This window comes from Momordica charantia, assembly GCF_013281855.1.
Source record: "Momordica charantia cultivar OHB3-1 chromosome 3 unlocalized genomic scaffold, Mcharantia_2.0 BLBB01000003.1, whole genome shotgun sequence".
Lineage (NCBI taxonomy): Eukaryota > Viridiplantae > Streptophyta > Magnoliopsida > Cucurbitales > Cucurbitaceae > Momordica > Momordica charantia.
In genome coordinates this window covers 10,902,563-10,918,474 of record NW_028275161.1, presented here as the reverse complement: position 1 = coordinate 10,918,474, position 15,912 = coordinate 10,902,563, and the positions used below count along the sequence as shown (strand labels likewise).

The 15,912-nt window shown below is 36.1% G+C and overlaps 1 long non-coding RNA gene across 4 annotated transcripts; it reads left to right on the top strand.

Moving 5' to 3' along the window:
- The first annotated feature begins 548 nt into the window (after window positions 1-548).
- On the top strand, window positions 549-6,210 carry LOC111019511 (uncharacterized). 4 transcript variants are annotated; one of them, XR_015789635.1, is made up of 4 exons: window positions 549-3,720; window positions 3,830-4,011; window positions 4,103-4,137; window positions 5,337-6,210. It is a non-coding gene; the product is annotated as an uncharacterized LOC111019511 (long non-coding RNA). The 4 variants fall into 4 exon arrangements; XR_015789636.1 differs by having other exon boundaries at window positions 553-968; window positions 1,077-3,720; window positions 4,103-6,210; XR_015789633.1 differs by having other exon boundaries at window positions 4,103-6,210.
- The last annotated feature ends 9,702 nt before the right edge of the window (window positions 6,211-15,912 follow it).

Genomic DNA, 15,912 nt, shown 5'->3' with positions numbered 1-15,912 from the left:
TAACAAGATTTAATATTTTATTCACAATTTAATGAATATGTTAATAAAATATATATTAATTATTTAAATAATGGAATTGGAGACGAGGTTAAGACATGCATTTTCTATAATTGAAGGGGGGAATTCGACTTTGCAGCAATTTTGTCATCTCTATTGTAGAGTCATCAAAATACAAGTTTAGATTAATGAAAATAAACTTTTTAAAGAAAAATTTTTGATAGATAAATAAAAAGATTTAGAAAAAAGAATTTGTGAAAAAAATACAGTTGAGATGAAAATATATGTTAAAACAAAATATATATATATATAACAATAATAATAAAAAATAAAAAATTATAGTGAAAAAATATTAGAGATAAAAATAAGATTCAAAAAATTGAATCTCATTTTTCAAATTTGTTTAAATTGTTTAATATATTTATATACCAGTGGTAGTTCCAAACTAAAAATTTAGTTAATCTAAAATAGTATTAATTAATTTATTAACATATATGCTATAAATTTTATGCTATTATTAGTTCACAATGTTATATAATTTATAAGATATTTCATATTTCATATTTAAACTTTAACAAAATGAAATTAGTTTATGATATGAAATAGTATATTTATCAAAAAGAAATTATCTTTTTAATGTAATTTTGCATTTTTTAAATTTCAAATTAAAAATAACACAATGAAAACATAAAACTTTAAAATCTTTTTTGTTTTTATTTTGTTTTCTTATTGTTATGCAACAAGAATCGATAGTCAAGCTACAGGTCACGATCGGAGGGGAGCCCACTAGGCCATGATGGGCTCGGTCCTGACCCGTGCTTGGCCCCGAGCCAGGCTCGGCCCACAGCTCTGCCAACAAATCCCCATCTTCGATCAAAGATTTCGCCCAGGCTCTGCAACTGTGAATTAGGGTTAGCTACAGAAAGTTCTGGAACTACTTCACAGCTATAAGTAGCGATCCAACCCTAGAGGTAAGGGCATCTAAAAGTTGACCACATTCACATTATTCTCTTGCTAACTTAGGCATCGGAGCCCATGTGACTGGAGTCACACTGGTTTAGTTCGATTTGGTTTTGCAGGTATTAGTCCTAAATCATCAAGTTTGGTGTGTGCGAGGAGGAGAACCGGAAGACCGAAATCCACGCATAAACAATTGGCACCGTCTGTGGGAACGATTTAAAGCATCCAGTCGAGCAACATGACACCAGAAAGGAGTCCACGACGCTCTGATGATAACTGCTCTGCCAAGAGGAGGTTGAACTTGGACGACCCCCAGGTCGAAGGATCCGAGGATGGGACCAGCCAGTCAAACCCGGAACGTCAGGAGGGGTTACCCGAGGCGCATGCAATAACGACCCCTGTGCCACTCCAAAAGCAGTTCGAGGTCTTGGAAAACAAGGTAGAGGGCATGTTGCAATGCATGACCCAAGTCCTTCGACAATTCGAGCAACAAGAGCCCGACGAGGTACCCCTTGTCAGAGACCCGAGAAATGGGAAGGGCACGACGCAAAGCGAGACTGAGGAATCAACAAATAGTGCAGGGAGCAAGTTGTGGATAGGTGGAAATACCAGGCGACGAACCTAGATTTTCGACTCCTTGAAGATCAAAAAGTAACATAAATACCCGACACCAAACGGGGGTAAGAGCAACCAGGATAACCGAAACTCTGAGCCGATAGGCCTCGATAAAGGCAAACCGACAGATCAGCCAGAGTCTTCAGAGAAGCGACAGAACCAAAAGGAGAAGGGTTTCGACCTCGAAGAACTACTGGATCAAGCTGACTCACCATTCACAGAGGAGATCATGAAAGAGAAGGTCCCTCCAAAATTCAAGCTACCCATAGTGAAACAATTCGACGGGATGACCGACCCAGTGGACCATCTAGATGCTTATTGGGAATGAATGGATATCTACGGGGTGTCAGAGGCGGTCAGGTGCGGGGTGTTCTGGACTACATTAAACGGGTCAGCCAGAATATGGTTCCGACAATTAAAACGAGGGTCAATCTCGAGTTTCAAAAGCCTGGCTAGAGCATTCGTGACCCAGTTTGTAGGGGGACGGTGTTGGAGCCGACTCGTGGCTTATCTTTTAACTATTAAACAGAGGATGACAGAGAGTCTACACTATTATGTAGCTCGGTTCAACGAGGAAAAGCTGCAGGTAGAAGGCCTTACAGACGCTGTATCTCTACTGGCCTTCATGTCCGGCGTCAGGGATGAGCATTTGTCATTTTCGTTCGGAAAGAAGACATCGAGTACCTTCTCGGAGGCGCTGAGCCGAGCTCAGAGGTACATGAGCGCTGGTGAGTTCTTTTACTCAAAAAGGGAGCCAGACGGAAAGCGAACCGACCAAAAGAGGGAGAGGTCGGGAGATAAACCACAGGGGTCGAGATGGGAGAAGAGGGATCGGAGTAGCCAGAATGATCCACCCCAAAATTTTGAAAAGTATACCCCGACCACCGTTCCACTCGAGTAAGTGCTGATGGAGATCAAAGACCAAAGGTTGCTTAAGTGGCGGGAGAGGATGAAGGCCACGTCAACTAAACGAAGTAAAGGCCGATATTGCCTTTTCCACCGGGATCACGGCCATGCAACTCAGGACTGTTTTGATCTCAAGGAAGAGGTGGAAGGGCTAATCCGAAGGGGCTACCTCAAAGAGTATGTAGAGGACTCTAAAGCGACACAAAACGGTGAAAACGACAAGTCCCCTGCTCGAGAGATTTGAACTATAATGGGAGGCCCAATAGAGAGAGAATCTGGGAGAAAAAGAAAGGCAGATGTGCGAGAAGCTAGGGCGAGCCTCAGATAAAATGAGGTCTACCATGCATATATTACGGACCGATCAGTGACGACCGAGTTTTAAGAGGACGAGGCGACCCACCTCCTCCACCCTCATAACGATGCACTGGTTATCACTTTGAAGATAGCAAATGTGAAAGTACATCGAATTTTGGTGGATGGGGGCAGCTCGGCGGATATCATCTCCTGTAACGCCCCGCGTTACTCAGGTTAGCTTGCCTCGAGTTCCGGGAAATTTTTATAACAAAATAGATTTATTTATTTATTTCATTTTATTTTGTTTGATTCATCAGTTATCTTTATTTAATTTAAGTGTGGCATCTCGATTATTGTGTATTGCTATAGAATTAGTGGTGAATTAGTCGCGTGTAGTTATTTATCAAATTATGGTTTAGTACGGATTCCGTTATGTGACACTTGTTTTGGGCCATTGGGCCAATTACGAAATTATATTATTGGCTTGTTTTAATAAGGAGTGATTGGGTAAGTGGGCCTTAAACAAAAGGAAAAGAACCCAAGCCCAAAGGAGTTAAAAGTTTAAAACAAATAACCCTAGCCCTTGTTCTTTTTCCTCTTCTTCTTCCTCCCTTTCCTTCTCTTGTTGAAGCCGCCGGCCACCCCCCCCCCCCCACTCGGATTCTTCTTCTCCGGCGAGCAGCTCCATTCAGGCGACGCGACGAAGAGCGGCGGCATCAGAGCAGCAGGTGCGGCGTCGGGACAGCAGCACGTCAGCAGTAGCGTCGGGCTCGGATAGCAGCAGGCGGCGTCGGGCAGCAGCTGGCGCGGGCATCGGGCAGCAACAGGCGGCGGCGCGTGGTCTCGGGCAGCAGCAGGTGCGGCGGCGGCGCGTGGTGGCTGTTCGCGGTGTTTTCCCTCGATCCGACAAACTCCAACGACTCGAATAGCTTAGATCCGAGAAGCCCGGTAATTTTCTTTGACCCACCCTTGTTCGAAGTTAGATTTGGATTACCCACACCTAAACGAAATCGATTGGGAATACCCACACCTAAGCGAAATTGTTTTGTAGTAACAGATATCAAATCGAAGCCGTTGAAGGTCGTTTTGGGCGTTTTTCGCTGCTGTAAAAAAACGTGGATAGCAGTGTTTTGGGTGGTGTTCGGCGATTATCTTCATCCGTTCGAAGCCCGATTTACGCTACCCACCCCTTTGCAAGCTAGATCTAATTTACCCACACCTACACGAAGTCGTTTTGCGGTAATGAGACCCTTTGAACCCTCTTAGAGTTGTTTTCGAAGGTTGAACAGTATATTTATATTGCTGTATTTTTTTCCATTTTTGTGCTTAGGTGTGAGTTCGACGCAAACTTAAGGACGTGGTTGAGTAAGTAGCACCAGGGGGCGAGTGCGTGCGTTATTTAGCGTTAACGGGATGCTGATTTTTAGTTAAAATAATTTAATTGTGCATGTAGGGATTGTTAGTTTTGATTTGTGAACTTCTAGTGATTTTGTTGCCGTCTTTCTATTATTGAACACTTATGAGGAAACATGCTTTCTATTCTTATTGTTGGAGGTGACTAGTAGATTCTGAATTGTTGTGGTTAAAAGTAACTGGCTCATGACGTTTTGCAAACATGTTGTAAACGAAATGCTCGCGTTGTTAAACTGATAATTAGTTATTATTGTTTTAGTTGTGAGCTGTTGGGTGGTGACTTGTTTATTACAAAGAAAAGCATGCTTGTGAACTGTGTAGTGAATTGGAATGTGGGAAATATACTTGTAGGTGGTCTTGGGAGGGATAGTGGGAGTGGTGAAGGGTGAAGGGTTAAGGGACGGGTTGGCAGTTCGTTAAACTATGGGTGGTCTGATCTGAAAATGCATATAAATCGCTTGGGGGTTCAAAGCCTTGAGTAGTTGCCTTGGGAATAAATGACAAGGCCGAACGTCAAATTTCTGTAAATGAATATTGGGGTCTTGGGGATAAATGTCAAGGACCAATACGCTGGGAAGTCATCGGTACCTTGGGGATAAACGGCAAGGACCGGTGCACAGTTCAGGCCTTGGGAATAAATGGCAATGCCGAACATCAAGTTTCTGTAGAGGACTATTGAGGCCTTGGGGATAAATGTCAAGGGCCAATGCGACTCGAGGAGTTAGGCTTGAAGGACTAAAGTAGAGTGGTGCTTGCGAAGTAGTGGTGCTAGGCCTTGGGAATTAATGGCAAGGTCGAACATCAAGTACTGTAAAAGGAGGGGGGGCAGTATCTTGGGAATAAATGTCAAGAGCCGTCATGCCTCGAGAAATTAAACGGGGAGTATCAAAGGGGGTTGTAGAGGGAGGTTTAGTACTGTGGGACAAGGGCTAGTGAATCATATGGTTGTAGTCTTGGTAGTTCCGACGCATGGCTGTTGTATGTAAATGTCAAGTTATTGTTTTTTTATCTCTCGCTGTCTATTTAATTGTCTTGCTATCGTTTTATTTTATATGCCGTGACTGTGAGCATGATTTTTGTGTTAGTTAGGAAGGGCTACTTACGGAGTACCTTATGTACTCACCCCCCCTTTTATCCTTATTTGTTTTCAGGTGTGAACAGGGTTGACCATGGTGATGACGTGGAGGGGGCTTGACGGAGGAGGGATCACTAGTCGAGTTAGTGAGGATAGAGGGAAGGGTCGTTTGGTACGAGTAGCGTTGGGATTTATTTTATTGCTAGGTGTGGACCCGAGGAGCGATTTTGTTTTCTTTAGAACTACTTTTATTTTTTTTTATGGATGTTATTGTTAAACGCGTCACTGTTGTCGTTGGAGTTTAAGTGTACGATTGTTTTATTTATTTAAGAATTTTAGCCACTGAGGCGGATATGAGATTTTTTTTTTTTTAAATTGCCCATGGAGAGCGAAGTTTCGACAGTTTATAAAATTGATATTTTTGGTGGAATTATGGGAGTCGAAGCTTTATTTTATTTAAATTATTTCCCAGGGAGTTGGTTATCTCGTGTTTAGAGTTAAGGCTAGACAGGTGGATTATTTAGCATTACCTAGGATGGTATATAACATCCTGGGGCGTTACATCTCCTGGACAGCCTACAAAGCCATGGATTTAGGAGAAAAGGTGCTTAAGAGCAGCCCAGCACCGTTGGTAGGATTTGGAGGGGAACAGGTCATTCCCGAGGGGAGGATAGAGTTGCCTGTAACGTTCGGAAGTGGGTCGAAAAGTGTCACCAAGATGGTGGACTTTTTGGTTGTTGACTACACATCCTCCTACAACGCAATATTGGGAAGACCGACAATGCATATGCTCAAAGCGATACCATCCACATACCACCAGTCCATGAAGTTCCCAACACCGGGTGGAGTAGGAGAGATTAAAGGAGAGCAACGAGTGTCGCGGGAATGCTACTATACCTCAATGAGGGGCAACGACAGGACTTCTACTAAAGGGGGTTGTTGATCTTTCCTTTTTTCCTTCAAGTGTGGTTGTTTTTGTTTCTCTACTTTTAGCAAGATTTCTGATTATTGTTTCTTTTTTTCAATAAAGTATCCATTTGTTTGGTTCTCTATCAACTATGTCTTCTAAATCCAAAACGAGATGCCAAGCGACTTTGATAAAACACCTTGCCTCGTCTATAAGCGTACTCTCAAAAGATATCGACAATACACTACCTTAAGAGTAGGGCAATAGGTACCGACTACTCGGCGACGTAAGCTTGGTAAATCCAACTCTACTCGACGACGGTAAAACCAGCTCTAGCCGAATAGGCCGAGCAGGGCTCAGGGCTGACCACTGCTCGACGCTGACCAAGTGTGATGGGACACAAATCTACATTAAACAGCAATTTTGAACTATGAGATAACCATTTGGTAGCTTATTTTTGTCAATAGGTCTTATTTTCGACTGAGTAAGGCTCGGGTCCGACCACCACTCGACGCCGACCACGTGCGATGGGGCACGAATCTACTTTAATCGACACATTTGGAAAGAACAATTAAACAATCTCAACACGGCCAAACCAGAAGCGGGTCGATTGATCTAGCACGGTTAAAACATGAGATGGAGTAAAAAGTCAAAGACGACAGCAGGTATAAAACCATTGGCTATGGCCAATGGGTTAGAAACCTACGGAAATGAAAGCAACAAAACTCCATCAGAGTTAGAGCCGTAAGCCAATAAGTGATTGGTAAGAGGGTTAATTGATAATTCCAAAAAGAAATACAAGCAATGTAGCAACAAAGCACATAAAAGTCAACCGGACGCTAAACATAGTAAAGCAACTCGGTCAAGCTACCCTATTACTCGTCGTCGTCGTCATCCATGTCGTCAGGAGCGTCACGCTCGACTCTAAAACGCTCTGGAAGGAAGGAAAAGTCAATGTCAGGGTGCTGAGTAGAAACATGGAGAAGAGACCAGGAAACACCGCACTCCATGGCAGAGTTTTGCAGGTCGACGTACTCCTGAGTTTTCTTGAATTCACTGGCCAAAATTCAGAGTTAGAGAGCCGAGCATTGGCCTCGTCAAGTCTCCTCTGTAGGTTAGCCAGCTCGTCCCAAGATTTTCTCTTCTCCGTTTCCAACTCACGTTGGGTACCCTCCAGAAGGCTGTTGGCCTGATTCAAGGAAGAAATGGCATGTTCTAGAATATGTGTTATTATAGAATATGTGTTATTATAAAATTTAAATAATTTCCAAACTATGTCTTTTATTTTTAAATTCTAGAATATGTGTTATTATATAATTTTTGGTACTTTTTTTTGTTATTTTTATAATCTTACTCATAAATTTTATTATGTCATATGTTACAATTTTAAGTTGTCTTATTTTTAAAAATTATATTTTTTATTTTTAAAAATTAAATTTATAATTTTTAACTTTATTAATATAAACCTATCTAAACAAAACTACAAAAATAATCACAAAAAAAAATAATAGATGGTTTTATTATTTGTTTATTTATATTTTGTTTTGAGAATTATTGCATCACTACAATATGAGGACATCCCAACTAGGTTGGCACCTATTCATTTGCTAATCATGTGCATTTTCTCAAATAAAATAAATAAATAGAATGGAATCTAATATTAAAAAAAAATAATTCTTCGGAACAACTATTGTCCTTAAATTCCAACACCGATGATTTCAACTTTTCCATTTCTTCAGCCACTTTTTTAATATTTTCTTCTTCGTGCATTCTTTTCTTCGCTAGACCCCAGTCTTTTAGACATATTAATGCTTCAACGGTTGAAGGTGATAAGCTGCTTCTAGTGTCTGATATAACTCGACCACCTGCACTAAAAGCTGATTCTGATGCTACAGTCGAAGCAGGAATTGTTAGTATATCCCGTGCCATAAGAGAGAGTAGGGGATAAGTATTTTCATATAATTTCCACCAATCCAAAATATTAAAATGTTCAATAGTATCCATAGATATTGTGGGTAAATGCATATAATTTTTTAAATCAAGAGCTTCAAAATTTTTTGAAGAATCAATTTTCTTCTTTTTAGAAAGTATCATGGCAACATTTAAATGTGATGTTGAGAAATTATTAGATTTATTGAATATGTAGATGAAGAAGAAGATGCACCAACAGTAACAGTAGAATTATTTACCGTTTTCTTATAAAAATGATATATCTCATATAATTTAGAATTAAATGAATTTATAGTATCATTAATTTTATCAGTATTACTATCGAACAACAAATCTAAATAAGTATCAAAAAAATGATTTTTATATCTAGGATCAAAAAACATTCCAAGCAAAAACGTAATATGCAAATCATCAAACTATTTATTAAACTTTTCTTTCATTTTTTCAATCACAGATTTAAACAAGTCTACATTTGAATAATTCTTAAACATAAAGCAAATATTAAGTAAATTTGGTATAACTTGACAAATACTAGAAGAATATACCGAACAAAAATATTTTGTCGAAGTATCAAAAACATTTAAAAAATCTCGAACAACTGATGAATATCTCCAATCAAGCTCAGTAAGTTGTACAATATTAACATGACGAGAACTGCAATTCAATACAATACAAATCTAAAACTTCTTTATATGCTACTGCCACTTTCAACATTTCAAATGTTGAATTCCATCTATGAGGTAAATCAATTCTAATATTTCTTCTCTTTTTGTTTAATTGTTTACAACATTTAAAATATAATTCATGTCTAAATTGAGAACTATTAATATTACGAACTAAAGATCTTAACTTTGAAATAGAATAAAAAAGAATCGACAAACCATCTTGTACAATTAAATTTAAAACATGGGCACAACAACGAATACGAAAATTAATGCCTAGTGGTGATTTCAAATAATGACTTAAAAATGAGGTAGCTATATCATTATTACTAGCATTATCAGCATTATCTAGAGTTAAAGATAAAACTTGATCAACAATATTTCATTCTTTGAGAGATTCTAATATGACATTTCCTATTATATAACCAGTATGAGGAGACTCAACCATTTTAAATGATATAATTTGTTTGCATAATTTCCAATCAGCATCAATTTAATGTGCAGTTAAACAAAGATAGCTCTGTTGATGACAAGAAGTCCACATATAAGATGTCAAACAAATTCGTCTCTTAAAATTAGAAAAATAAGTTTTTAAAACACCTTTTTTGGCCAAAACTTTTTTCATAACATCTCTTTTTGCAGTAGAAGTCGAAAAATCTTCATATTGTGGGTTAAACGATCTCTGAATAGTACCAGTAAAATCATGATTATCTATAAAAGTAAAAGGGAGTTCTGCTCTAATCATGTAATCTACTAATTCAGATCTAGCATATTCCTTATTATAAGAAAAATTAGTTAAATTACATAATTGATCTTTACCTAATTGCATGTATTTTCCAATATCTACATTGTGTTTTTTACTACAAGGTCTCATGTGCCTAATAAGATGACTAGGACCATCTTTTGAAAAAAAATTACCACAAGTTTTGCACTTTTGTCTCAATTCTATTTTTCCGTTATCTAACTTTTTTCCTACCTTTTCAAAATATTCTCTAACAGAAGATGCTGCTCTCTTACCTGTATTTCGTTGAACAACTTCAACACTTACACTTGTAGTAGTTGCGTCTGTACTTCAAGATTGTGAGCCGACACCTTCAATAAATTCAGCTTCATCATCATTGGCAATGGTGAGAGGAAGATTGTTTTCATGAATATGGCTATGAGCCATTTAAAAAAAATACTGTAAATGAGAGAAGATTTAGGAAATAGTTAAGCAAACAAGTCTCGAAAGTCGAAGATATGAAATCTTTTTTTTTTTAACTTGAAACAGAATATTGGAATATTTGAAAAAATTTTAGATGAACGGAGGTAAAATACAAGAGAAATTGAAAATTTAAACACTCTGAATTGAAACTTGAGAGAATTTGAGATTGAGAATTAGAATTAGAATTTGAGTGAAGAAAAAAAAAAGAAGGTTGATATTTATAAGAAAATTTTGTATTAAAAAATTTTAAAAATTACAACCTAAATATTAGATATGTTTAAAGTAATTTTAAATTTTGAATTTGGGAAGTTGGAGAGTTTCCTCGTAATATGTTTCAAAACAATGATTTAAATGAGATATTGGAAAGTGGTAGAGTCTTTTCGTAATATGTACTTATTTAAGAGGGAGAAACAAAAGATCCTACTTCCTACATGTTAGCCTACCATATCTAATTTATTTTTTATAATAAATAAATATATTAATATTATATAATATAAATATTAATAAATATTAGATCGGGCTTTTGGGCCGGCTCAAACGGGTCGGCCCACGGGCCGGTCCAAATTAAAAAATGAATATCCATATCCAATCCAATTAATAGAAGGATTGGATTGGGTCGGGCCGATCAAACGTTGACCTTGGATCGGGCTTGGATCAGGCTTGGGCTGGGCCTGGGCCGGCCTCTAGGCCTCGGGCGTTTTGACGACGTTCTCTTTGATACAAGGATTCCTTCTATTCCATCAACTGAATGGCAGTTCATATTCATACAATATCTACATGGACATCTTGTTTTTCCTGTTTTATTGACGTGAAGTTTTGTCAATTCTATGAACTGTTTTACTCCGTCTACATACTCGGGCGAGAATCTATCTCTAACTTTAATCCAGTCCTTATTCATTGTTAATAATAATACTCTTTAAAGAACCTCCAATTCAGTATAAATAGCCAATGTCGATTTCTAAAATAACCAGATAAACAACAATGCCAATTCCTAAAATAACCAGACAAAATATTAGATTTATTTTGTCATCAACCTAAGGATATTTTGAAAGTATTATTGAGAGCTTGGATATATCCCTAAGATATAGTCATTAAGGAAGGAACTACTATATACTAGAGGACTCACCTAGATCTTTCTATCTTTTGCATATCTTTTATAAAGCTTTTTAAAAGCTAAACCATCATCAGCATGATCACAACAAAACTAACGAATTCAGAACAAAATCAACATGCTCAGAACCAAAATAACATTCACAACTTAATTAACGAGTTCACAACACACCAACATGCTCGAAACTAAAATAGCTAATACTTAATTATCAAACCAATAAAGTAAATTAAACAAGCAACATTAGAACGTTCACATTCAAAAAAACTTAAGTCAAAATGAAACTACTTACAAATTAATTAACAAAAATACCTTCAGCACAAGTTATAGTGAGCTTCGGGAAACAATATGATATATCTCAAAGTCAAGCTTGTAAATTGAAACCTAACAACAACGCATAAAATAAAAATAAATTCTCAAATTCTTGCGCACAAAAAGAATTCTCAAATTTTCCCTCACACGCCCACTTTCAAGATTTCTCGAGTTCATCTCTCTCTATTAACAAAATAAAGTTTCAAAAATACAAACTCAAAGAACAACTCTCAACTAATTATAATTTTACAAAATCCCAACTAATTATAAATTTCACAAACTTACAACTAATTATAATTCCACAAACTCAAACAACAAGTTCCACCTAATTACAATTTCACAAACTCAACCAAAAAAAAAAAAAACTCCCAACTAATTCCACAAACTCAAACAACAACTTACAACTCACTATAATTCCACAAACTTTAAAAAAACTCCCAACTAATTCCACAAACTAAAACAACAACTTACAACTAATTATAATTCCACAAACTTAAAAACAAATCCCAACTAATTCCACAAACTCAAACAAAAACTTCCAACTAATTATAATTCCAGAAACTAAAAAAAAACTCCCAACTAATTCCACAAACTCAAAGACTTCCAACTTATTATAATTTCACAAACTTTAAAAAAACTCCCAACTAATTCCACAAACTCGAACAACAACTTACAACTAATTATAATTCCACAAACTCAAAAACAACTCCCAACTAATTCCACAAACTCAAACAACAACTTACAAATAATTATAATTCCACAAACTCAAAAAACAACTTCCAACTAATTCGACAAACTCAAACAACAACTTCCAACTAATTATAATTTCACAAACTCAGAAAAAAAAAAAAACTTCCAACTAATTCCACAAACTCAAACAACAACTTCCAATAATTATAATTTCACAAACTAAAAAAAAAAAAAAAAACTCCCAACAAATTCCACAAACCCAACTAACAACTTACAACTAATTACAATTCCACAAACTCAAAAACAACTTACAACTAATTATAATTTCGAAAACTCAAAAACAACTCCCAACTAATTTCACAAATTCAAATAAAAAATTCCAACTAATTATAATTCCGATCAGAAACTCAAAAACAACTCCCAACTAATTCCACAAACTCAAACAACGTCTAACTAATTATAATTTCACAAACTAAAAAACAACTCTCAACTAATTCCACAAACTCAAACAACAACTTCAAACTAATTATAATTCCACAAACTCAAAAACAACTCTCAACTAATTCCACAACCTCAGGGAACAAATCTTAACTAATTCCACATACTCAAAACACAAACGCAATATCATTTACATGCATGTGTATAAGCCATAAAACTATAACAAAAAATAAATTAACAACTTTAAACTAAATTTTATACAAAAAAAACAGAGGGAGAAAGAAAATATACCTCAAAGGGGAGCGAGGTGGCGGTCGTGGTAGACAAAAATGTCAAGTGGTTGTGGCAAATACGAGGCACGGACAGAACAAGGCTTCCTCGGGCGGCGGCGGGTGATAGGAGGCGACGTCGGGCGGCAGCAACAGACGGAATGAGGCTGGCGGAGCGAACGATGCGCGAGGGGGGGGGGGTGGGTTCTGAAATGGGGATGAAATGAAACAGATTGTGATTTGGGGATTTTAGGGGACTTTCGGTAGCGACTTAAATTTCGTCGTCAAAGGCCCCCAAACAGCGTCGCTGAAAACCAAGGATAAATGAGCGGAAAAATGGGCGGGGAAATTCCCGCCCACCTTTGGAGACGAATTTTAAATTCGTTGCTAAAGTTCAGCTTTCGACGACGACTTCTAGAAGTCATTGCTGAAAGGTTCCACTTTTGGCGATGATATCTAGATTCGTCGCCAAAAGTCCTCTTTTTAATCTCCAATTTTGGACTTTAGGTGACGAATATAGGGTTCGTCGCTGAAAGTAGCACCTTTCGGCGACAAAGCTAGAATTTGTCGTTGAAAGTTGATACCTTCGTCGATGAAATATGTTTTCGTTGCTGAAAGTTGATACCTTCGGCCACGAAAATAGAGTTTGTCGTTGAAAGTTGATACCTTCGATGAAGAATACTGATTTCGTCGCCCAAGGTGTCAACTTTCACCGACAAAAATGTATTTCGTCGCTGAAACTGGTTCTTTCGGCGACAAATTCTAGTTTTGTTGCCAAAAGTCTCCTTTGGGCGACGAATTATCATTTCGTTGCCATAGAACTCGTTGTAAAAACTTGAAATTATTGTAGTGAAATCACTTGGTTTTGTTATTTAAAAGGCTAACTATATCAAATAATTCCCTAACATACATGATTTTTTTTAATTTGTCCCTAATTTTTTTAAAATTTTCAACTTTACCCTTGATGTATAAAAAAAAATAAAAAATTGAATTGCATCCTTCCATGAAGATAATCCCTTTATAAAGTTAAATAATATGTTAATGTTCAAACTCAATTTTATAACCCCTTTGTAAAGTTCTAAACATTGTGTAAACTTAAGTATAGTTCAATTGGTTAGGACATATATCCTAGATTAAAAAGTTTTGGGGTTTGAATTATCATCTACAAATCTTGTTAGTATTCAAAAAGCAAAAGAAAAATATTTAGAAATATGATAATCATTGATATTTTCCGCCAAAAATTAACCTTTTGATATCATAACAGTTTAAATTTTCTTGGTTAAAATACTATTTTGGTCCCTACATTTTTAGGTTGCGCTAATTATTTTGGTCATTGTATATTGAGAGTGTTCATTTTGATGAATATACTTTAAAAAAGTGTTTATTTTTGTTTAAACTATTAACATAGTAACATATTGATGATATGACTTTCTTCTTAAGTTGAGTAAAAGATTATGTGTTAATTTTAATGGCAAAAATAAGTGGTTAGATTAAATACCTTAAAATGAGATATGTCTTGTCTTTTTTTTTTTTTTTTGGCATTTGGCATTTGGTTTATTCGTAGTTTAAAGGTTGGGAAAAAGATTAACACTTTTTTAAAATATAGAGACGAAAACGGACACTTTCAAAGAGTGTGGACCAAAATGAACCCAACTAAGAGTACATAATTATAATAGTATTTTAACAAAAAAAATTAATTTACCTATTATATATAAAAAGATGATGAGAAAATTAATGGCTTTTTTGGATCTTCGAAGTTGTAATGGAATAGGTTTTGAGGAACTATAGAAGGAAAAAGTTAGCTTGTTTTTTTATTTAGTGTTCTATAATCAATGTTTTACAATTGAAGGCAGTAAGCCTATTTAAGCAAATAAATAACTTAAAAATAATTAACTTACATCACATATTGTGGCACCCACGTCAACCTCGACTTGTCTACCTAGTGCTAAGGTGTCAATTTTAGAGTCATGCTCCATTTGTCCTCTCGACTCCTGAGTCTTGATTCATGCATAAATTATTTAGAGAGACATATCTTTGGAGCCTAGCTCTTGGAACAATTGTTAAGTCTCGTGGGCCTTTTTTGTCCATATATAATAGGGAAATCATTAAAAATGGCTACATACATGTTACAGTTAAGAAAAATGGCTAAAGATTTCCTAAATTGGCATACTTCATACCCAATATATTCTTCCACTTGCCCTAAAGAAGATAAGACATGACTCGTATTCGTAGATATTCTAGGGGACCCTTAAACACTTTAGCCTAGAGAGTCTTACTAAATAGATCAACACAATTGTCACTTAAATAACTGTGGCCAACATGACATGTTCTCTCTATATCATTCCCTATATATGGGTGATATGTAAGTTTTTTTAGATTAATGATTATATCACTATTATCATAATAATTATGATGAACTTAATCATGTTTGGAACACCTTCCAAACAAATAAGGACTTTTGTTGCTTCATAAGCAAATACATTTTAGCCTTTACTATTGCTCTACCACCTAGAGTGATAATGACTTTGACATAGCTAGATTACCTTAAATCTTTATCATTATCAGTGTATCTCATGGGGATCCAATCTATAGCTTCATATACAATTTCTCATTATCCATAAATACTTGAGAAATTTATTAACTTGCTATTCAATGGTCATACCATTGATTGAACTGATATATGCTAATCAACTTTGTTATATATTAAATGTTAGGTCTCGTGAATACACTAAACAGTCTCCATTAATCTCATGTCCTCAACGTTTAAGGTGTCTTAGAAAACTTTTACTTATATGTAATAACTCATAATCTTAATAGTACATTACCATTAATAATGAGATCTTCGAGACAAACTAATATTTTGTCATAAAAATTCATATTTGGATCTTTGAGGACATATTGAGATAATCCAAATCATTCATTTTGAATTGGTTAAGTAGTCAATTGTTTGTATTAGATAACAATCTTACATTATTCTCAATGAATAAAATGTCATTGTAATGTCCCGCGTTACTCAGGTTAGATTAATCTCGAGTCTTGAGATTTTGTCCCGAATTTATTTTATTTTATTTTATTTATCTTGGGTTGTCTTGGTTTTGTTGTGAGTTTTATC